The sequence below is a fragment of the Ictidomys tridecemlineatus genome, chromosome 13 (assembly GCF_052094955.1).
Source record: "Ictidomys tridecemlineatus isolate mIctTri1 chromosome 13, mIctTri1.hap1, whole genome shotgun sequence".
Classification (NCBI taxonomy): domain Eukaryota; kingdom Metazoa; phylum Chordata; class Mammalia; order Rodentia; family Sciuridae; genus Ictidomys; species Ictidomys tridecemlineatus.
The window spans coordinates 68,894,161-68,917,906 of NC_135489.1; the positions used below are offsets into that span (position 1 = coordinate 68,894,161).

At 35.7% G+C, this 23,746-nt stretch overlaps 2 pseudogenes; one reads left to right on the forward strand and one right to left on the reverse strand.

Moving 5' to 3' along the window:
* Positions 1 to 4,752: 4,752 nt before the first annotated feature.
* On the reverse strand, positions 4,753 to 19,634 carry LOC144369674 (transcription factor Sp3-like; annotated as a pseudogene).
* Positions 19,635 to 21,495: 1,861 nt separating this feature from the next.
* LOC144369675 (complement component 1 Q subcomponent-binding protein, mitochondrial pseudogene) lies at positions 21,496 to 22,392 on the forward strand (annotated as a pseudogene).
* The last annotated feature ends 1,354 nt before the right edge of the window (positions 22,393 to 23,746 follow it).

The window sequence follows — 23,746 nt, forward strand, 5'->3', positions numbered from 1 at the left end:
AAATATGAGGTGTGCTTGGAAGTTGCAAAAATGTGTTGCATTAATTGAGCAAATGAAGAAAAATATAAAGACTCTTTATGGTCTTTTTCTAAACCTAGTGCAGGTGATGCTTAGCTGTAGCTCTTTATTGATGCTATAGATAGGGTGGTTCTGCTATGCTAGTGAAAGTTAAAATACAAAACATTTCACTTACTGCACACCATGAAGAGAAAGGCTATTTTTTTCTTTGTGCATTTAAAGACCAATTTGTTTTCTCTTTTTAAAAACACGAATGATACTTGAAATGTTTCAACAATTTTAAGGAAAATAGATTCTCTATTACAATAGTACAATTTGTGATACAGAAGAAATAGAGTATATTAAGACAAAAGACTTGGGATAATTATTATGTAGATATAATCTTTCAACTTCAGATTTGAACACTTGCAGGATGGTATATCATAAATTTCTTAAGGGATTGTCTAACTAGAAATCAAGTCCTTGGTGACATGTGTTTATGTTACAATCTTTTCAACAGTGGGTAGCCTGAGGAAGAATTTCCTTATCATTGTAAACTGCATTAGCAAAGACTCTGTTCTTGACAGCTGCAAACCATACAAACTACCCTGTCATTTTGCCTAAAGTAATAAAGCTTAAAGGCCAATCATATCTAAGTTGTTTTCTGGTATTTCGATATTCACTGTTTTAAACAGCAAATGATTCCTTTAGGCCAATTTTATGGGGTTAATGCATTGTTAGATTCTAAAGACTCACTGAAATAAACAAGATTAGCACTAGCAATCTTTTTATCTTTTCTTCACAAGCACCAAATTTTAACAATAATAGTATGACTATCTGTTAGGTAAGAATTAGCCAGTGCAGTATCACAGTGAATTTTAGCAAGAAAGATGATTGATGTGAGATGTTTTTGTTAGAATTTTGTTTCTTAAGCTAAAAGACAAACAGTGTTAGTGAACTAGCTTTGGACTCCTTTAGTCTCTGCACTTGTACTCAGTGAGCTTCCTGTATTCAATTATTTTGTTTAATAAGTTAAACTATATTTTATAATAAATGCCAATAGCACAATATTTTATAGCAATTGCTTTCAATTATTTCATCAATAAAGCGAAGTCCCTAGATTTCCTGTGAAAAATTATGCAAACTTTATAAATTTTTCTTGTTTGTAGGTGATTCAAAAGATAGACATCATAAAAATGTGCTTTCTAATTTTGACATTTTATTCCAATAAGATTGTCTTTTTTCTAATTCATTGAATATATCAAGATTTCAGAAATCTTATTTAGTAGAATAAACTTTTTAAATTGATAATCTCAAATTAGAAAGAATATTTAGTTCCTCTCAGAGTCACTACAAACTTTTACTTGTGAGTCTGCTTAATCTGTTTGTACTATATATGCACACTCTCATAAAATTGTGTCAAGAAATAATATAGCTAACACCTATGAACTCTTTTTGGTCAGTCTGTAACATTTTTAGCATGTTCTTTGGGAATATGCCTTGTGTGTACTTGCAGAAGGGTTAACTTGTCATTTATTAATGGAAAAAATCATTGAGATACAAGTGATCTTTTAGATCATTTGGAGAATTTACACTCCCTTTAATTAATGCAGGAGTTACTTTGTGATACCTCTCAAAGATGGTAATACATTTCCTGCTTGAATATGGTCAGTGACAAAGAGCTCACTGCCTCACTAAGGCAGCAATTTTCATTCAAGGACAGCTCTTATTTTGTTGAGCAAAATCAGTTCCTCCTATCTTTAAATCTCCTGATCCCAACATAGCTACATAGAATTTTTTTCTCTATTACATTTGAGCTTGAAAATCTCATGTGCCATGGTTTCCAGATCCTATACTCTCCCAGTTATCCTCACCTATTAATCTTTATGTGTAATATGCATTTAAATGGGATCCACTGTATGGTCCCACTAGGAAAAGGCATCTCTCTTTTTAAAACAGATTTCTGCTTGTCTAAAATATCCTGAGATTATGCTAGTTTTTAACTATGGAATTTATACTTGTCCCTCATGAATTTAGAGTTTGCACACTTCTGTTTTGGAGGTTTATGATTGGATTGCTTGCTCCTTGTTGTCAGTGTTTATTCTTTCAGCTGCTTAGGCATGTGCAAGTACAAGTTAAAATTTTGTCTTCAGCCCTATTGCATATATTCTTTAAACCTTCATTTTATTTATTTATTTATTTATTTATTTATTTATTTATTTATTTATATGTGGTACTGAGGATCAAACCCAGTGCCACATACATGAAAGGGAAGTGATCTACCACTGAACAACAACCCCAGCCTACATATATCTTAAAGACCTCTTGACACCATTTAATGTAACTGAAAAACACTATCAAACAACAACAACAAAACACTATTAAATCTTAAGGATAGCTAGTGTTTTTGTTGCTTTTAGATATTTCAAATAATTTTGTTTGGCAATAATTTATGTAGATTCATTATTTTTGTGGTTATATGTGTCTTGCTTTTACATAAGCTTCCACTTTCCCAAACACCACATCATTCTCACAGAGCGAATAAAGGCATAATTGTAAATTTTCACACCATCATGGGAAATCCAGAGTTACTGAGAATTCCAAACATTCAACTTGACATTTAGCATATATAGGTGAGACCTCTGTGGAGCCAAATCTGGGGGAGAGGGATGAATAAGAAAGACTGTGAGAAATAGGTGATATAAACCTGATACTCTTGGGGAATCCATACATAAAGAGGTTCATGGATAATCCAATTTCACTAGTACTCAGTTCACTTTCAATTACGCTGAAAGTTGAAAATATCATAAGTCAAAATGCATTTAGTACACCTAATCTACTCAGCAGTCCAGCCTACCAATACAGTACAATGCAGAATTTGGTTATTTATCCTTAAGATGGTGTGGTTGACTGGGATCTGCATCTTTGCTGTAGCTTCCCAGCATCCTAAAAGATTATCATACCACATATGATTAATTATAGAAAAGGAAAAATTCAGAATCAGAAGTGTTATACTCAATGTATATCACTTTTACACTTTTACACTGATGTAAAGTTTAAAAACAAGTCAAACTATCATTATGTCCGTGCCCATCTCCCTCCCTCTCTCTCTCTCTCTCTCTCTCTCTCTCTATATATATATATATATATATATAGAGAGAGAGAGAGAGAGAGAGAGAAAGAGAGAGAGAGAGAGAGAGAGAGAGAGACATGATTTTTTTTTTTTTTGAGCACCAGGGAATGAAATCAGGGGCACTTGACCACTGACCCACATCCCCAGTCCTATCTTTTATTTTATTTAGAGACAGAATTGCTTAGCATTTTACTATTGAAGAGGCTGGTTTGAACTCAAGATCTTTCTGCCTCAGCCTCTGGAACCACAGGAATTAGAAGTGCATGCCACTGCACTCAGCTTATATTAAGTTCAAAATGTTTAGCAGTTAATCACTATTATATGTCAGGCATAACTCTTGTGAGTATTAGGAATATAGATTTGCATCCATTCAGAAAGACACTTCTTCATCTCCTGTACTATCTTTATTTATAAAGAATTAAATTATTTATTTTACTGTTGTTAAAATTCAGAACCAAGACAAATCGTTTAAATAAAATTTTGTTTACTGTAATTTTAGTATTGATGATGGATGCAAGGGCAATGAAAACATTATAGAAGCAAATCATGTCTTGAATAAATGAGGAGAAATAAGTAGGAGATAAGTACCGAATTTCAAAGTGCCTATCATACAGCATAGAAAATGAAGTTTATGCCTAAACTTAATGGTATTCTTTTGTTTTGTTTTGTTTTTTAAAAAATAGTGTTTTATTAACTACCACACTGTTATAATACACTTTAAACATACAATAAGGTAGCCTTTAAATCTGAGGTGGTCTTAAAGATAACAAATGAACAGAATTCCAAATTTCTGAAGTAGGTGAACTGCTGCAGTTATAGGTATACATTTAGGAAAATTGTATAGCTCTTACAAGACCATCAATGTAACTTTACTTTGTACATTTTTAATTGAAAATATAAACAATAATTAAAAAATAAAAAGAAAATACAGCATAATAAAAAACATACGTTTCTCAATTAAATGTATTGGATACATATAAATTTTAAGGGAAGAAGCAACAAAAGAAAAATGGTTGATATTTAAGTGCAGACTGACTACCTACACAAAAAAACAAACAAAAAAACTTAAAAAATATCATAAAACGTCTAGTTTTCTATGACTAATATCCATATGGTTGGAGTATTGTCACTATGGAAGTGATTTTGTTATGTTTGCATATGTTATACTTTATTGGTAATTTACATGATGGCTTTTAAGGCCCTGGCAGACATGGTTTTTGGAAACAAGATTGGATAAAAATCACCGCTAAGACGCAATACACCTTATTTATTTTTCTTTCTTTCTTTTTTTTTTGGTCCTCCAATATTCAAGAAAAGGGCTAACTCACTATAACATTTTCTTAGCACCCAAATGCCTCAACCTATACATTTTAAACTTTTTTTAAACATTGGTTATATTGCCCAACTTCGTTATTGAAAGAATATTAACAAGACATTATTTTGGCAAATTAAATCTTAAACATGGCTTTTCAACAGGATTTAAAAGGTGACTATCCCTAGAGTTTCATGTTAAAATGTAGTTTTCAAAATCTTACAAGAGTAATGCTTAAAATATTGTACATAGTTAACCTAATTAAAATAATTAGCTTCAAAATTACAAATTGATAAGCTAAGTAAAGCCTACACTATGTAGCATTTGCTTGGAAACTTGATTTGTCAGTTATGCATAATAAAAATTCCAGTCATCAAGAAAATTACAAAAATTTTTATCATAACATGATTTCTTTCACCCACCAACTTTTTTTTTAATCTTACAATAGATAAATACCAAAATGTTCTCATTTTTACACTAAACCACACAGGATTGATGCATTTGGTTAGACTACCATTCGCATTGTTAACTTCAATTTTCTCTTTATATAACTTGGTAAAATTTCATTTTTTCTAGATTCCAAAAGTACCTACAAAACCCATGCAATTTTAGCATTTTAATATACTATGGAATATCATACAAAGTAAGGCATTTCAGTGTCATGTATAACCAAGTTACTGTCAATCCAAAAATGTTTGCACATCAATAAAAAGATATCTAAGAACTTAGGAACAATATTCTTCTCACTACTGTATAAAAATAACCACAATGAATAAGTATTTGTGTAATATTTACTCCATTGTCTTATTTCCAGAAACTGTCACAAGCTGTAAAGGTATTTCAGTGTTGGTAAGAATATCCTGATTGCTGGTGGCAGAAGTATTAACAGTTCCTATCCCTGAAACAGAACCTTGTTGAATATTTGCAAGGATAAGTGTTGTTCCTCCTGCAGTTATCAGAGTATCATCTTGCCCAGCTTCCACAGAGGCTATCACTGTACTGCTAGAGTGGATAACTTTTTTGTTTTGATGTGTTTTAATATGTTTGACAAGGTGGTCACTTCTCATAAAACGTTTTGAACATTCTGGACAAATAAATTTCTTCTCACCTGTATGTGTCCTTCTGTGCCTCTGTAATTCATCACTTCGAGTAAATCTTTTGCCACAGAAAATCCAGTTACAAATAAAAGGGCGCTCTCCAGAATGCCAACGCAGATGCGCTCTCAGATGTGAGGTCTTCCCATAGACTTTACCACATCCTGGTATATGACAAATGTGTTGCTTCTTTTTCCCAAGATTGGTACCTCTCCCACCGCCTTCTTTACAGTTGGGACAGGTGCAAGCTACCCTCCGAAGTCTTTTTCCTTCTTGATGTTGTTGGTCCCCTTCTTCATCTACCACCTGTACTCTTAAGTGTGATAGATCATTGGTATTCAATATAGAATCAACACTGAGCTGCCACTCTTCAGGATCAGGTTCTTCTTCCTTGATCCTAATATCTGCAGGACTGTCAGCATTCTCTCCTGGATGCAGCTGTATACCAGTAGAATCTATAGAGTTTACTGTAACTGTCTGTAGATTTGGCAACTGACCAGTGCTTAGACTAACTGGAGTTGAAGTCAAGGCTCCACCTGCTGCAACTTGACCAAGCGTGAGTGTCTGGACAGGTGTCAAAGTTATTTGTTGGGCAGCAGTATTCTGTATTTGCAAATTCTGCAAGTTCTGGACCCCTTGTACTTGAAATGTTTGCCAATTTCTTGAAATAGTTTGAAAAGTATTGGTATTAGTTCTTCTTTGAAGGTTTTGTAGAACTCTGCTGTATACCCATCAGGTCCAGGGCTTTTCTTGGTTGGTAGTCTTTTGATGGCTTCTTCTATTTCTTCCTTTGTTATTGGTCTGTTTAAATTGTGTGTGTCTTCCTGTCTCAATCTGGGCAAATCATATGCCTTAAGAAATTTATCGATATCCTCGCTATCTTCTATTTTATTAGAATATAGGGTTTCAAAATACTTTCTAATTATCTTCTGTATTTCTGTAGTGTCTGTTGTGATATTGCCTTTTTCATCCCGTATATTAGTAATTTGAGTTCTCTCTCTTCTTCTTTTTGTTAGCATAGCTAAGGGCTTGTCTATCTTATTTATTTTTTCAAAGAACCAACTTTTAGTTTTATCAATTTTTTCAATGGTTTTTTTTGTTTCAATTTCATTTATTTCTGCTCTAATTTTAATTATTTCTTGTCTTCTACTACAATTGCTGTTGTTTTGTTCTTCCTTTTCTAGGTTTTTGAGGTGTAGTGTGAGTTCATTTATTTGTTGGTTTTTTCTTTTTTTTGATGAAAGAACTCCAGGATATGAATTTCCCTCTTAATAGAACGCCAGTAGCCCAAGAGTTAATGACAAGAATAAACAAATGGGACCTACTTAAACTAAAAAGTTTTCTCTCAGCAAGAGAAACAGTAAAAGAGGTAAATAGAGAGCCTACATCCTGGGAACAAATTTTTACCCCTCACACCTCAGATAGAGCCCTAATATCCAGAATGTTCAAAGAACTCAAAAATTAAACAATAAGATAACAAATAATCCAATCAACAAATGGGCCAAGGACCTGAACAGACACTTCTCAGAGGAGGACATACAATCAATCCACAAGCACATGAGAAAATGCTCACCATCTCTAGCAATCAGAGAAATGCAAATCAAAACCACCCTAAGATACCATTTCACTCCTGTAAGATTGGCAGCCATTATGAAGTCAAACAACAATAAGTGTTGGCGAGGATGTGGGGAAAAGGGCACACTTGTTCACTGCTGGTGGGACTGCAAAATGGTGAGGCCAATTTGGAAAGCAGTATGGAGATTTCTGGGAAAGCTGGGAATGGATCCACCATTTGACCCAGCTATTGCCCTTCTTGGACTATTCCCTGAGGACCTTAAAAGAGCACACTATACGGATACGGCCACATCAATGATTATAGCAGCACAATTCACAATAGCTAGACTGTGGAACCAACCTAGATGCCCTTCAATAGATGAGTGGATAAAAAAATTGTGGCAGCTATACACAATGGAGTATTATGCAGCACTAAGAAACGACAAAATCATAGAATTTGCAGGGAAATGGATGGCATTAGAGCAGATTATGCTAAGTGAAGCTAGCCAAGCCCTAAAAAACAAATGTCAAATGTCTTCTTTGATATAAAGAGAGCCACTAAAAATAGAACAGGAAGGAAGAGCATGAGGAAAAGACTAACTGTAAACTAAGACGAATGGGGGGAGAGAAAGGAAGAGAGAAGGGAAAACATATGGAAATGGTAGGAGGCCTTCAGTGATACACAAAATTATAAGAGGTTATGAGGGGCAAGGGGGTGGGGGGAAAAAGGGGAGAGAGTTGAACAACAGCAGAGGAGGTAGAGAGGGAAGATGGGAGGGGAGGGGAGGGGAGGGGGGATAGTAGGGGATAGGAAAGGTAGCAGAATACAACAGTCACTAATATGCCATTATGTAAAAATGTGAGTATGTAACAGAAGTGAGTCTGTATTATGTATTTGGGGAGTTCAAAACCCAATTGAGTCGAATGTATGAAAGATGATATGTCTTGAGCTCTGTAATGTTTTGAACAATCAATAAAAAAAAAAAAAAAAAAGAAAAAAAGAAATGTTTGCCAAGTTATCTGTCCAGAAGGGGTCACTGTCTGTGCCTGAATTAAAAAGGTTCCAGGATTCAGCTGCAACTAAAGATTTGGCAAAGCCTGTTTTGATATATTTTGACCACTGGCTTGCACACCATGGATTGTCTGTGGTGTAATACCTTGCACAATTTGGGCTTGACTGGTTGGCTGCTGAGAATCTTGAAGCTGTAGATGTTGTACAACAGGCTGTGCTGTAGAAACCTGAATATTCTGAGCCTGTGTCTCCTCAGAAACAGGCAACTGGATATAATTTCCCTGAAGATCTGAAGAATGAACTTGCCCACTAGAATTAGTCAAGCTATTTGTATTTTGTTGTAATATACCTGTACTATCTATCGTAACAGGCAACTGTGATGAAGAGGATGTTGGCACAAATAAATCTGTATCAGTATTAGTTTCATTAATATCAGGAAAAACCCGCTCACCAGTCCTTTCTGAATTGTCTGAACTATCCATAGCTTGTCCTGTGTTTATCAAATGTCCATCGGCATTAATGCCTGCAGTCATTGTCTCAGAACTGCCCGAGAGTCCCAAAGAATCTAGATCGACACTATTGATTGGTACAAAGGTAATATTTCCTGGCAGACCAAGAGGCACATTAGCAACTACTTGGGTTTGGCCAGGAAAAGATGAACCACCAATTGCAACTCCCTGAACCTGGACTTGACCAGTCTGTGGTATGAGACTCTGGATATTAGCAGGAGGTGTTCCAGAGGCAAGTAAGGTTTGATTAGAGCCAGGAATGATCTGAATTTGACTGCTTTCTTGATTTATACCCCCATTATCTGAAGAGCCTGTGAAACCAATCTGAACCTGCTGACCATCTGTTGACTGAATCTGTGGTATTACTTGATATTGAACATTGGGCACTGTACCATTTGATGAATCTGATCCTGGGGCAACTGAAAATATTTGTTGATTCTGCAAATTTTGAAGGGGAAGGACATACTGCCTACTCGAAGTAACAGCACTTGGAATCTGTACTAGATTACCAGCTTCATCTTTTATAATTGTAGGTGTGGCTGGCAAAACCTCCCATCGGTTTGGTGCTCCTCCTAACTGGGCAGAAGCCAAATCACCTGTCGCTCCAGCGGCGGCGTCTGGGGCCCCGGCTGCTGCGGCTGCCTCCTCCTCGTCGTCGCCCGGCAATGGCGGCCTTATTTTCCTGCAGGTAGCGGCCAACAGAGCAAGCGGTGACGGCTGAGGGTCCTGGGCCGCCGCCGCAGCCGCCGCCACCGCGCCCTTTCCGTGCTGCTGCTGCTGCATATACTTGCCGTGGCTGCCACCGCCGCTGCCGCCGCTGGCTGTCCACGTCCAAGGCAGCTATTTCCTCTTGTTTCACGGGCTTTTCGGGAGCTGCAGGCACACCGCGGGGGGGCGGGAGGAGGAATGCGGGGGGGAGGGGAGGGAAAGGGGCCCGCGGGCCATGGGGAAATTACTCCCTAGGAGCCCCGACCGAGGCCCCTTCCCCTCCCCCACCCCAATGGTATTCTTTTGAACAAGAAGAATAGAATGCCATCCTTCATGTTGGGCAGGGAAAAATTTATTCTTTAGATGTTTTTATATCACATAAGGGTACACATATTGCTTTCCAAAAAGCAATAATTTGGTCCCAGAATACAGCATGAAATCTTAGTTTAAAATAAAATGATTTTGTTTCCACTTACACTGAAATTTTTTTACTGGAGTAACTTGCTATGATGAAGTTTCCTATTATTTTTATCCATTTTTTCACATTTATCATATGGTAAGACAAGAAAATACCCAATTTGTTTTGAGAGTGCTTCTTAAACTATTGATTGAGAAGTTAAAAAAAATCCTTCAATAAGGGAAATATAAACAAAACCAGTTTAAAACATTAATTTATCTTGTATAACAGATATTCTCAATTTCATATGAGACATATTTATTCCCAATGTAAAAATGTGCTGGTTTAGCTTAGTTAAACATAATACTCTTTATTGAGTGCAACTGTAAAAGTGCTAAGCAACTTGCATGATGTTATCCCAAAACTTTTTAAAGTAAGTCTTCTCCCTGTTTACATATAAGTAAAATCCCTTTACTCTAAGGATGTCTCTTCTATTTGAATGGTACTTCCCCAACACTTTTATTTTTTTTTGGGTGGGGGAGTATCAGGGATTGAAGCCAGAGGCACTTAAACCTTGAGCCACATCCTCAGACCTTTCTATTTTTTACTTTGAGACAGTGTCTTGCTGAGTTGCTTAGGGACTCCCTAAGTGGCTGAGGCTGGCTTTGAACTTATGATCATCTTGCCTCAGCTCTTGAGCTGCTGGGAATAAAGGCATGCACAACTCTTTCCAGGAATTACATTTATTTTTGCATAATCACATCAATGCAGAAATGAGTAAAAAGTAAGATGCTAGGCATTAAAACTTTGGTATTTCTTTGCTTTCTTCAGATGTAGGTTGCTTTGTGATAATTTGTATGATCCAAATCTTTTTTAAGTTAATAAGTAGTAGTGCCACATTTTTAATAAAATCATAGAATTCTTAATAAAATTTGATGTAAAAAATAGAAGTATTCAAAATTACTCCATTGGCATCAGAACTTTCAAAAGTACAAAAGTGAGTGCAAAATATAAGTTGGTCAGTGTTAATTGTATTGAACAACTGAAGGACTCAGCTGAGTGTTGTGGCACATATGTTATCCTAGTTACTCAGGAGGCTGTAACATGAGGATCACAAGTTTAAGGCCTACCTCAGCAACTTAGTGAGTCCCTGTGTCAAAATAAAAATGGATGGTGGTGATAGGAATGTAGCTCAATGACAGAATGCCCCTCAGTTCACTCTCCATTACTAAAAAAAGGAAAAATTGAAGGAATCTATGTTTCTATCTTAAAACATTTTCAGTTTGTTTAAAAAGGTTCAAAATCAGAAAAAATATTTAGGCTGCTATGTACATTACAATAGCCAAGTTATGGAACCAGCACAGGTGCCCATCAACCTAAGAATGGATAAAAATATGTGGTATATATGAACAGTAGAATTCTACTCAGCCATAAAGAATAATGAAATTATGGCATTTGTTGGCAAATTAATGGAACTGGAGAACATCATGCTAAGCAAAATAAGCCAGACTCAGAAAGTCAAGTGTTGAATATTTTCTTTTATGAAAAAGCTAGAGATAGGGAAAAAAATTCAAAAAGAAAAATAGAATGGAAACCAATAGATGAAGTTGCTTGAGAGGGAGGGAGAAGGAGAATGTATGAGGGCATACTAGTAAACAAAAATCTACCAAATTATGCTTGATTTATGTAAATGTATCACAGAGAATTCTGCATGTATATATAAAGTTAATACATTATATTGCATTATATATACTATATATATTTATATATATACATGTGTGTATATATATACATATATATTGCATTTAAATAATAATTATAGAAGGGACATCAATAGGGGAAAGCAAGCAAATCAGGAGTACTTTGGAATGAGATTGATCAAATTATGAAAGTATGAATGTGGCATAATGAATCCCACTATTATGCGTAAGTATAATGCACCAATAAATAATTTAAAAGAAACAAAGGCCACTATAAAATAATAGTTGACAACCTGAGTGTTCCCTCACATCTCTGGAAATGGCACAGATTGTTGCAAACACTTTAAAAATCTTCATATATGTCAGTTTAAAAATAGATTTATTTTAATTTGAAAAGGAAAGAAATTCAATAATCTTAAAAATATTTACCTAATTCTATAACAGTGGCAAACAATTATATGGTTGTTGGCCTTTCAATATTTGGTCTTTGGCAGATGAGTGGGGACAATATTAAAATTTGGGTTGTTACTCAGTTAATGTTGAATGAAATAGGAGCTGTAAAATAACAAGTGATGAGCAAGTATGCTACTGTTTCTGAGCTTTTAAACCTGATTCACCAGGAAGTGACTCTAGCCTGAAAAGTGGCATTTCTCAACTTGGAGTTGAATGTAGGGAAGTTCTTAACTCAAATTGATTTGCCTACCTCTCTAGACACTGTTTCTTATCATGGGAATTGCAAGGGCTTGATTACGATTGCAAAAAGTTAAAATACTGTATTTTTGAGTACCAAAAGTTTAAGAACCATAAGTGAGGAGAATAATTGATGAAGTGGCAAGCTGAGTCTAGGGTATGTGGATAGTTGTGCTAAACTTATGCTTATACTATCCCTCTGACTCCTTCCTTCTCACATTTAAATCTCTCACTGCAGGTGTTTCAAAAATTTTAAATGATTCTTATTCATGATTTTCAAGGTTCCTTGTATCATCTTCTATTTTAATTTTTCATTTTTCTGGTTTCAAAAATATAGAGTGTTTCACCAATCAATGAGATGAGACCTTGAAATCTTAAAAAGAGCATAATTATATTGTTAAGAGCTCTTTGAATCCAAGAGCTCAAAGGCACTTTAGAAATCACTCTTTTGGTTGTACTTTGAAATGCCTAATCACTTTTCCTCCACCTAGGTACATTTTTATTTGATGATTCAACCCAATCTTAGTTTATATTTCATTTTTAAAAAAAATACCATTTCATCACCTGTATTACAAGTTAATGTTAAAGATCAGTTTACTGTAAGATTCAAATATGTCTCTCTTTATAGATATGATCACATCAGAACTTTCTTGGGTTCTATTGTGAAACATGTTCCAAATTAATAGATTGATGTAGCTAAAGATAAAAATATTGAAAATGGAAATTTTAAAATTCTATGGATGGAATAGTTTGCTAATAGATGATACAGTAGATAATTCCTTAGCATCAACAAGATAAATCAATTTTTCATTTATTATGAACATTTTTCCTTCAAGGGATGTATGCCTAATCATTTCTGAATGATTCACAGCTGAACAGAAATATGGGGAACTGGAAATTTTGGTCTTCAGTAGATCAGAGACCTGTCTCCTTAACATATTTTTCATAGATATTTTGCTGAAGTATATAAATAGATGCAATTAAATGCTGCCATGTTTTGAATTATCATAAATTTTGTCTCTTTCATATAAGTATAGTTGCAGTTTATTTTGGGGGAGGGAGGTTAAATCAGCCTTTATTAGAATGTTGTAGCAGTTGTGTTTGGAGAGGGTGGTCCTACAGAATAAGGATTTTAAATTAAAGTCCCTAAATGCATCAGTAGGAAAATGGGCTGGAGAAGAACTAGGAATAGCAGTGCCCAGTCTTCTTGTAGGCACACAGATGTGCATGTACGTGGGATTCCCTCACATGGGCACAGGGGTGGCTCAGTGTGTGGTAGACACAGAATGACTTATACCTTTCCTCACAGAACCAATTTTTAAGGAAAAGGGCAAGAAATAAAAATAAAATAAAACTAAAAGCAGACCTACCTGATCCTTTTAAAAAACATTCTGTAGATTATAAAGGGGAATAGTGAGAGAAAAAAAGTCTGAAAGAAGATCCTGACAGCAACTCCCAGCTTTAAGGAAAGGCTCTAATTAAACCCAAGTGGAAATCCTTAAGTCTGGGGGAAAGCAGCTCACCACACATCTGGACACACTTGTGCTCACTCACTGACAGGTGCACATGCCAGGGTGGCTTGAGATTGTGTCCATCAAAAATATAGGAAAAGAAAAGGAAAAAAATTAATAAAATAAACCACAACAACAATAACAAGAAAAACCCTACAGCAGCCCTCCCTCCCAACTTCCTGCTCAGGTTCCTGGATGCAGCTGCCAGTTGATTCTCTCCTCCCTGATTTGAAGACAGAGCACCACTTCGGAAATCCCTGGGTCTCTGACTGGGTCTGGCTGCATTTGTTCTTCTGCTACGTGTGGGAAGTCTGGGGGTCTCGAGCAGCAATGGAGGCTTTCAGCTGAAGCAAGAGCCATGTTGGCTGTCTCTATATCCATTAGTCATCTGGGTTGGGCCAGCCATCTCTGCTGGGGGACTGCGGCACCATCAGTGAACCATATTCCAGGGTATGGGCCTGGTGGGACTACACTATGCACGTCAGGGACCCCTGGACCTGCGCGGTTTACTTTAAATTCCTATCGTCATGAGGTGATTAGGAAAGCGCGTGCGCCGCGCGCGCGCGCGCGCGCGCGCGCACACACACACACACACACACACACACACACACACACACTTCAATCTATAGGTTGCCATCAGGGGAGGCAGTGGAAGATTGGGAACCTAAGATGGGGAAAAGCAAAAAAAGAAAATGAAATGCCTCGCTCGACTTCAGAAGCCCCGGGAGCCAGCCTCGCCTGAGTGTGTCACAGTGTTCAAGATGAACCCACTGTGTGTGCCTTCTGGGGGCGGAGGGAGGGGGCCAGAAGCACAGCCAGCCCCCGAGGTCCACTTTTCTGCTGGTGTCAGGCAAAGAAAGAAAGGAAGAAAGCCCACGGAAAGGTCCCTCAGTTATGATCCTTGTCCACCATGAAGCAGCACTCCCTCTCCCCAGCTGCGATGAGGCTCTGCAACCAAGGACTGAGATCTTGCTTCAGTAGCAGCATGGCCATCACTTGCTTGCAGAGGGCAGTGTAGTGTGTCCTTTTAGACTTCAGGTCACTGTGTGAGGTTCGCATATCCACTGGCCCATCGCTCACCAGTCTATCACCTCTGCCTGTTGTGGTGGCCTCTGCTGCGCTCAGCAATCCTTGGGATGGACCTGCTCCTGGGTCAGGTGTCACTCTTGTATCTCCATCAGAGTTGAAGTCTGCAGCTGAGGATCATCTCTCCAGTTACATTTTCTTACTCTCCACATCATCCTCTCTAGGGTCCTGTTCAAGGGCTCATTTCTGATTTAGTGTTCGGCATGCTTCCTTAGTCATTCTTAATGGGGCCGCGGATCCTCTGGGCAATGCACGGGTTTGTGGAGCTGCGGGGCCAGGCGGAGGGGCCAGGGGCGCCAGGCCATGAGTATTCGCTGTGCCAGTGGGGCCGCCTGGGGCCCGCGGCGTTGCTCCACGGGTCTGCCCACTTGCCTGTGCCACCTGCCCATGTCGCTGGCCAGATCAGCAGTTTATTTTTTGAATTGTGGATATTATTGATTGCTGAGACAGACTTACATATAGCCTGATCCAGAAGAAAATAATCCTTTAATATTATAGTAAGAGAAAATATGTGACTTTTAAAAAATTTAGTGTTTATATGCTAAATATGAACTGATACCCTAATGGACTGGGAACAAAATTTGCAATTAATTGTTATTATTGTTTATATGAATTATACAACATGATATTTGTTGGTAGATAATGTTATCTTATTATATCAGTTAATCTTTTGGAAAGTAATTATTTATTTGATGCTGATCTCTTAGCAAGTATCCTGACTGCTGTTTTTTTTTTTTTTTCTTGTTTCCTAATGCAATTCCTGGCATGTAGCAGCTACTGAATGAATGTTGAGAGTATGAGTGAATTTAGAGAGGCTAGTTTTTAAGTCTGTAGCAGTGTTTATATATATCACAATCTTACTGAAGAGTAATAATTTAGGGTATCTCTCCTATTAAAGAATGGATACAAAATTTCGATTCTATTCATTGTTGATGATAAATATTCAGATGCAAGCACAAACTGGAAGTAGTTTCATTAGAAATAGTTTGGCAGTCACAAAAATACTTAGTTATGGTGCACCAAATTGTAATTTGATAAAGAAAATAATGTTACAATCTGCTGGAAGGTTGCAATTACTCTTAAAATTAGGAGTTATTTGAGTTATTTTCACATCTTTTATCAAAACAGAGAAAACTATTCGAGACAAATTTATATCTTGAAGCTAGTATGCTTGCACTTAAAGGATAGTGTGTTTGATGTGAGGAATTTGATAAAAAGAATGGCTGACTAGGAGAAAAAGAAACCTGACTAGGGTTTAGAAGAAATATATTTAAAATTAGTACTCAAAAAATCATCCACATTTACTTATGTTTGAAGTTTTTATACTTAAAGTGCTTCAATGCAGTTAAATTATAAGATTAGCAGATATTAGATTTACATGAAATTAATTTTCTACTAAAAATGTTTAAATAAAATGTTTTTTCCACATTACTTGGTTAGCAATAGACAAAAAGTCATAGCTGTGAATATGTATAAGCAATGTACTTTAAAGGAAAAATTATTATGTTGAAATATTAATTTATATTTTTGTTTATTCTCTAATTATATATATATATACACACACACACACATATATATATATATATATATATATATATATATATATATAATTTCTTTTGAATCATTTGTTGGAATGTGGAATCAGTCAAAGAGAGCTTGGTGAAGAAACTTTAAATATAAGAGTGTAGGATTTGATTGTTTTTTAGAGAGTAGTGAGTCATTGCATAGTTTTGAGCAAGGGAATGATTTACAATCAATCATTTTATAGTCAAAGCTATAAATATAATCATAATATGTAAAGCTATGCCATAATGTTTATGAAATTTGTAATCATAACCAAATCCAAGTAACTTTTAGTAGAGACTAGAAGTATGGTAGAGGCAGTGAAGAGGAGGTGAAGGGTAAAAACATTCTAGAGAGATGTAGTACTTAAAAGTTGAAGCCATCTGCAGTGGTTTACTCCTGTAATTCCAGTGGCTTTGGAGGCTGAGGTTGGAGGGTTGCAGGTTCAAAGCCAGCCTCACCAACTTATTGAGGCCCTAAGCACCTCAGTGAGACTCTGTCTCTAAACAAAATACAAAAAAAAAAAAAAAATGGCCTGGGGATGTGGCTCAGTGGTTAAGTGCCCCCGAGTTCAGTCTGAAATTAAAAAAAAAAGTTGATTAGACATGAGAGATGGGGAAGAGTCAGTGGTCAAAGATGACAAGTATTTTGATGATAACAATTTTCTTTTAGAATCTAAAATATTTGGTCTGTAGTTGCAGCTCAGTGGTGAAATGCTTGCTTCACAGCATGAGAGACTGGGTTTGATGCTCAGCAACACATAAAAATAAATAAATAAAAAAGCATTATGTCCATTTACAACTAAAATTATTTTTAAAAAATCCAAAATATTCTTTGTATGTCTCTCTTGAATGTATGACATCAGATACATTTGAGATTCCTAAAATTTCTTTTGACTAACCAAGCTTCCAGAATGGCCATTAAGAAATATGTAGTGAAATGCATTCCCCTGTAGAGTATCTTGAGTCTATGAAAAGACTGGATTTTGAAGATTTAAAAGTGATTATAACTTCAAGAAATAGCTCATGGAGATGAGTGCAGTAAACTTTGGAATAACATCTTCCAACTAGCTGGGCAGACTCTTAACACCTCAACTCCCTGCTATTCTCACTTTCTGGTTGACTCTTGACTTCCTTTGTCTGCTTCTTATCTCCAATCTGAGAGTCAGAAATTATAATTTAGGTGTGAAACAATTGTTTAAATGTCTATATTGAAGGAAGAAATAAATGCTTCTATCTCAGACAAATTAAGGTTATACTTAATTATTTCACAATTAATAGGATGCTTTTTCAAAACACATACTCATACAACCCAAAATGCTCCAATTATCTTTTATTTAAAATTTCCACTTAAATCAAGAATTTGAATGTTTGATACATATGGCAATATGTCATCAAATGATATGGTCTGTATAAATGATGTCATTTCTACCTAATAAACCAGAGCCCATGGTATTTCTTAAAAAAACTTACTCTCAAAGAAATAAACTCCCCAGTGATTTATAATTTTCATCTCTCTTCCACCCCATACACCAGTCTGGCTTCTAGGGAAACATTAAAAATTTTATTAAGAAATTTTAATTGTTTTAATGCATGGCACAAAAATACTTTGCCCAACTGACTCCTTCCTTAGAATTAATGCACTATGGACAAAGACTTATAAAAGAGTTTTTAAAGAACAGTTTTCATTATTCACTTAACACAATTTACTGTGGCTAGAATATGAAATTACTTGTGATCTAGAAGTTAGCACTGTAGTAATCTTCATTAAAATAGTTTCCTAGGAGTGTAGTAAAATGGGCTGGAAGGCATTTTAGGAGAAAAATCCAATACCATTTCTAGGATTAAAAACTGCATTTATAAAATTGAAGTATGATCATTGTTTTTGAATAGATGAGTGGACTATAAGTGATAGTATGGATTTTTGCTTTTCCTAACAAATAGCTTAAGGCCAGCAATATATATGTTTCTTTCTGGAGAAAATAGTACAGAAGGATAATTTCACATTTATAACAAAGTTTTTAAGAAAAAAATACCCTTTAATGTAATGTAATGTACCTTTAATTGTAAGACAGATATAAAAAAGGAGAAAAATGACAACTTAGAATCTTTGCTTCCATAAGCCCCATATGTGAGATGAACTTGAGAGAACAATACTAAGTGGAATTCCCAAACTTATGAGGGTGAGAGCCTGTCTTCCATTTTTTATATTATTCATTCTTGTTTTAAACAATACTGGCAATTGTATTAAAAGCATATGATTGATTTGATACTGAAATTTTTATATTCATTGATATAATTAGAGATGCTGGTAAGTTTGAAGGTTGTGATTTCTGATATTTATTGTTGGATGTATGTTTACTTTAAGAGAGAAATAAACATTCCCTTAAGACCTGGTCATGAATTATGTGAAGTTGAATATAACTAAGAAATTCAGAAAAGGAAAGGATTTTCTTTATCTTTTTAAAAGTACTTTATTAATGCTTTTCCTTTTCCCAAATGGATTTGTCCCAGTGATTTCTAATTGGTTTTTGGATGTATGAAATCTGTCTTTATAATAAACACTAAAATTGGATAACTTGGATGTTTGAATATTTAAAAAACTGAAATTTTATGCAGGTGAAACCCAATTTGTTTATAACATGACTTTCAATTTAAACACACCATGGCACAATTGTGACATTTCAGAATTGGTAAGCTACAGATAATGGGAGTAAAATGACACATTGATTACCATATCATCTGGAAGCAGAACTCCTTTAGAAAAAGTTGGCCTGGGTGTTGGAGGGATTTAAATGCCTGTTCCAGTTTCTTCATTCTGGGATTGAAGAAGGCAAGCTGTTGCTGTAGGTATAGTCACACTTCTCAATGGGCAGGCATGCTGTTAGCAGTAGGGTGAAGGATTGTGGTAGAGGGTTTATGTGCAGCCAGAGGATTGTAACCATTTCCTCTGTGCATTGTGAGAGGGACTGTTGACAGCAATGGAAGCACATGCTTTCTCTCAACCTACATCATATCACCATCTTCCCACATAGAGGCATCTCTAATGTCAATGAATATCAAAAAACTTCAGTATCAAATCAGCCATATGTTTTTAATACAACAGATACAACACCCAATATTTTAAAAACAAAACACTGTCGCTTGTACACTTCCTTATTTTATGTGGCTTCTTAAGGACAAGAAGAGCTTTGAGATTTGGTTTTTTTGTTTGTTTGTTTTTTTGATTGCATAGTCAATATAGAATCAATATTCATCAATTCATTTTTCTTATTTGCTTATTCCTTCTTAAGGAAATAGAGTGAATTCTTACATATCTTTTTAAAAATTTTTTAATTTTTTATTTCTATTTCCCTACCTACCATCCATTTCTCCACTTATTCATCCATCCACTTACCAATCTGTCCATCTGCTTGTCTACATATCTTGTTTCCACCAGAATAGTCCAAGAAATATTAATAGTGAAAAATAATAGATAAATCAGTCTTCCTAAACAGAATTATTTGGGGGCTGGGACTGTGGCTTAGCAGTAGAGCGCTCATCTAGCATGTGTGAGGCTCTGGGTTCAATCCTCAGCATCACATCAAAATTAAAAAAAAAAATAAAGGTATTGTGTCCAACTACTTTTAAAAAAAGAATTAATTGGTCAACATTGTGAGACTCTATATAGTTTTAGTAGAATCTGGATTTTATAAGATGAAGGAAAACTAAACTCTTGAAATATGGTAAGTAGAGGGTTCAAACATTAATTTTAAAGTTTTTCAAGGGCAGGATTGAGATATTCAGTGCATATGCTTTTCAGTTTGGATAATTAACTTTCATCCTATTCTAATTATCTAAGGAATGTCATTTATCATTCCATTGATCTAGCCCAATTCTCTCATCTGTATCATAGTGCTATTTATGTGATTGTGATGGTTGGCATTGGAATGTGGAATCTGTTCTTTCAAATGCTGATACCAATAATGTAAAATTCTCCCTATATTTAATCTGAGTTACATTTTAGGACATTCAATCTCCTCACTCAATATGCAATAGAAATTTTTAGCATTGGCATTGTTTTTATGGAAATGGAGTGGTAAAAGTGCATAACTTCAATGATTTTTTTATTTTTAAACTATATTTTTAATTTTTATTGTTTGAGGCAGGGTCTTGCTGTGTTGTTTAGCTGATCTTGAATTCCTGGACTCAAGCAATCCTGCCTCAGCCTCCCAAGTAGCTGGTATTATGGGCATGTTCTGTGCGCAGCCTAAAAATATATGTTCATTTTTAAATAAGATATAGTAATTGTACACATATATGTGATACAGTGTGTGTGTGTGTAATGTTTATATTTGGGTAATTGACATGTCTACCGCCTCAGACACTTATCATTTCTTTGTGTTAGGAACATTCAAAATCCTCTATTAGCTACATCAAAACACTCAGTTTATTTTGTCAACCACAGTTACCCTATTTAATTGTACTGAATAACTATTAGCAATCCTCTCCTCTATCCCCCTCCCTGACACACAAAGCAGGTGTGTTTATACTGAATTAATTAAACTAAAAAAAATCACTTGCCTCTAACAGAATCTCTCAGGTATCCTTGTTGTATTTATAAATTAAGTGTTGAAACAGGAATTGCTTTTTATAGTTTCTACTATCTGCTATTTTTAATTTTTATGTTTTGTGCATTGGGAACAATGTGGGTTCTGGGTTCAGAAGTGGGTTCAAAATCAGACTCATAGTGAGGCCTTAAACTCTCTAAGCTTCAGTTCCCTGTCTTTAGAATGGGGATGTCATGAGGATTAAGTAGCATACTACAACGTGCCTGGCACAATGCCTGGTACATAGCAGGTGCTGGGTAAATGATCTTATTCTTATATTAAAATAAACATGAGCTATTAATTAGTGTGATTCAATTTTAAATTTGACAGACATATAAGAAGTATGTGCAATAGCTACTCTGGAAAATCATCTTCTAGTATAATCCTACCATCTTGATCTTTGGTGGACTCTGGTATAGCTACATCAGAAAAGAAAGTTTTGGGAAGATAGCAGGTATTTTATAAAATATCATCTATGGTACAGGTTTCCATTAATGAAATCATTTCACACAGATAGATATCTAATTATACTTATGTCATTAAAAATACAAATAACCATCTAAAACTTTGTCTCTCTGGAATCCTTATAGGCAAACACCACATTAAGGAGATACGTTTTTTTATAGCATCTTAAGCAACAAGTAATTTATGCCTTCTTGAAAGAGGTTCAGGCCTTGTCTGGGGTTGTCCTTTGCAGCTCCCACACTTGTGCCACCAATTTTGGGATGCTTCCTCTGCTGTGCTGCCTTCCCAGAGCCCCCGGTGCCGCCATAGCCTGCCTCTGTGCTGTCACGCCCGGCTCTTGCCTCTGGCAACTGCTGCAGTGGGCACCTGGGGCCCAGCATTGGGCCCTAAAGACTGCTCTTTGTGTGAGCCAGGTCGGAGCAGCAGCCAGGCCTCTTGCAGCCTTCTGGGCCCTTGGCTCTGGCTACCGCACGCTGCGCATGGAAGGAGATAAAGCTTTTGTCGAATTCCTGACAAATGAAATTAAGGAAGAAAAGAAAATCCAGAAGCATAAATCCATTCCCAAGATATCTGGAGTGAACGTGACAGAAACTAAATCAGTGCAGAAAGTTGCTGGGGAAAAGATTACTTTGAACATTAACAATAGAATCCCAACAACATTTGATGGTGAGGAAGAGGCCTCAGAAGGGCAGAAGGTTGAAGAACAGGAACCTAAACTGATCCACTCCCAGTTGTGTGGTTGAAATTACGGAGAGCGATAGCTAGAAAGCTCTTGTACTAGACTGTCAGTATCCAGAGGATGAGATTGGACAAGAAGAGGAAGCCTAGAATGACATCTTCTCTATTAAGGAAGTTAACTTTCAAACCACTGGCGAGTCTGAATGAAAAGACTATTTACACTCTGAACACAGATTCCTTAGACTGAGCCTTGTATGACCACCTAATGGATTTCCTTGCAGATCGAGGGGTGGACAACACTTTTGCAGATGAGGTGGTGGAACTCAGCACAGCCCTGGCACCAGGAGTACATTAATTTTCTTGAAGACCTCAAAAGTTTTGTCAAGAGCCACTAGAGCAATCAGAGACACTTGAAGGCCTTAATAGTATGGTGAGCTTTGACCAGTGAACAAAAACTACCCTTACACCAGACTGTGTGCTTTGAATTGGATGTCATCCTAACATCATGGGGGTGGGGCAGAATAAGCACATTTAAATTATTGCTATCATGCTCTCATTTACTATTCATTTGATAGTTTTCCTGTACAAACCTATTATTTCTAGATTTTTGTATAACATAATGATGGACAATAAAATTATTTTATCTCCAAAAAAAGAGGTTCGTATGATATTTGTAATTTCTTCATATAAAGATACCTGATAACATTTTACACTTTAGTTGGAGGACAGATCTTTCAATGCTCAAAGATTTAAAGGTTTTTTCCCCATTTTTTTCAATAAACAAGACAAGTTTATTTTATAGATGTTAATTCATTTCAGGAGTTGGAAATTCTAAGTCTGATTTTTATTTAAAATATTCTCCTAATTCTTCATAACAGAAGATGAGCCTGTGTGTGTTTTTGCAAAAATTCTTGTGGTCTAACATTCAAGTTTTGTTTGGGAGGGGTGATAAAGGACAGTAGAAAAGTTATTAATATCTTTAGAATTCAATGTTGTATGCATAATTTGAATATATCTGGAAAACAATGAAAATTATTTCTACCATCTCCAGTTTTTAATTAATTTCTTAAGGGTGGAAGGAAATACTTTGAAAGATTTAGCAGTCAAATTCAAATGACTATGCAAACAGGTGGCAAAATTTCTTCTCCACCTGCCATGCAACTTTATCTCAAGAAATGTTTCATTCAGCAAATGCTGCTGCTAACAAATAATTCTCTTTTTTCAGAGCAAAAAAAAAAATGGAGGGGGAAAAATTCTTTGAAGAAAACATTTTTCTTGATTTTTTAAAAAATTGTGAGTATTCTGCAACTTGTATTTGGGGTAAAAATGGGAGTTCATAACCCACTTGAATCAAAGGTATGAAAGATGATATGTCATGAGCTTTGTAATGTTTTGAACAACCAATAAAAACATAAATAAATAAATGAAGAAGCAATGAGATAATTAAAAAAAAACTGTTTTGCAAATCCAGTGCAGAATAAATTGGATCTAGGTAGCAAAAATTTAAAAAAATTGTAAGTATGAAAAATATGTATTTTATTTTCTTGGGGGATGGGTGGTGGAAAGCATGAATGAGTGAGTACACTGATTAACCCACCTGTTTTGTAGTATTGTTAAACCATTACTGGCTTTTTTGTTTTGTTTTGTTTCTCTTTTTGTATACCAAAGCACTGGTAGTAACTTTCAGATGTGATAATTATATTAACATGGGATCTTAAAACATTTGTATAATACTTTAAACACTAGCTC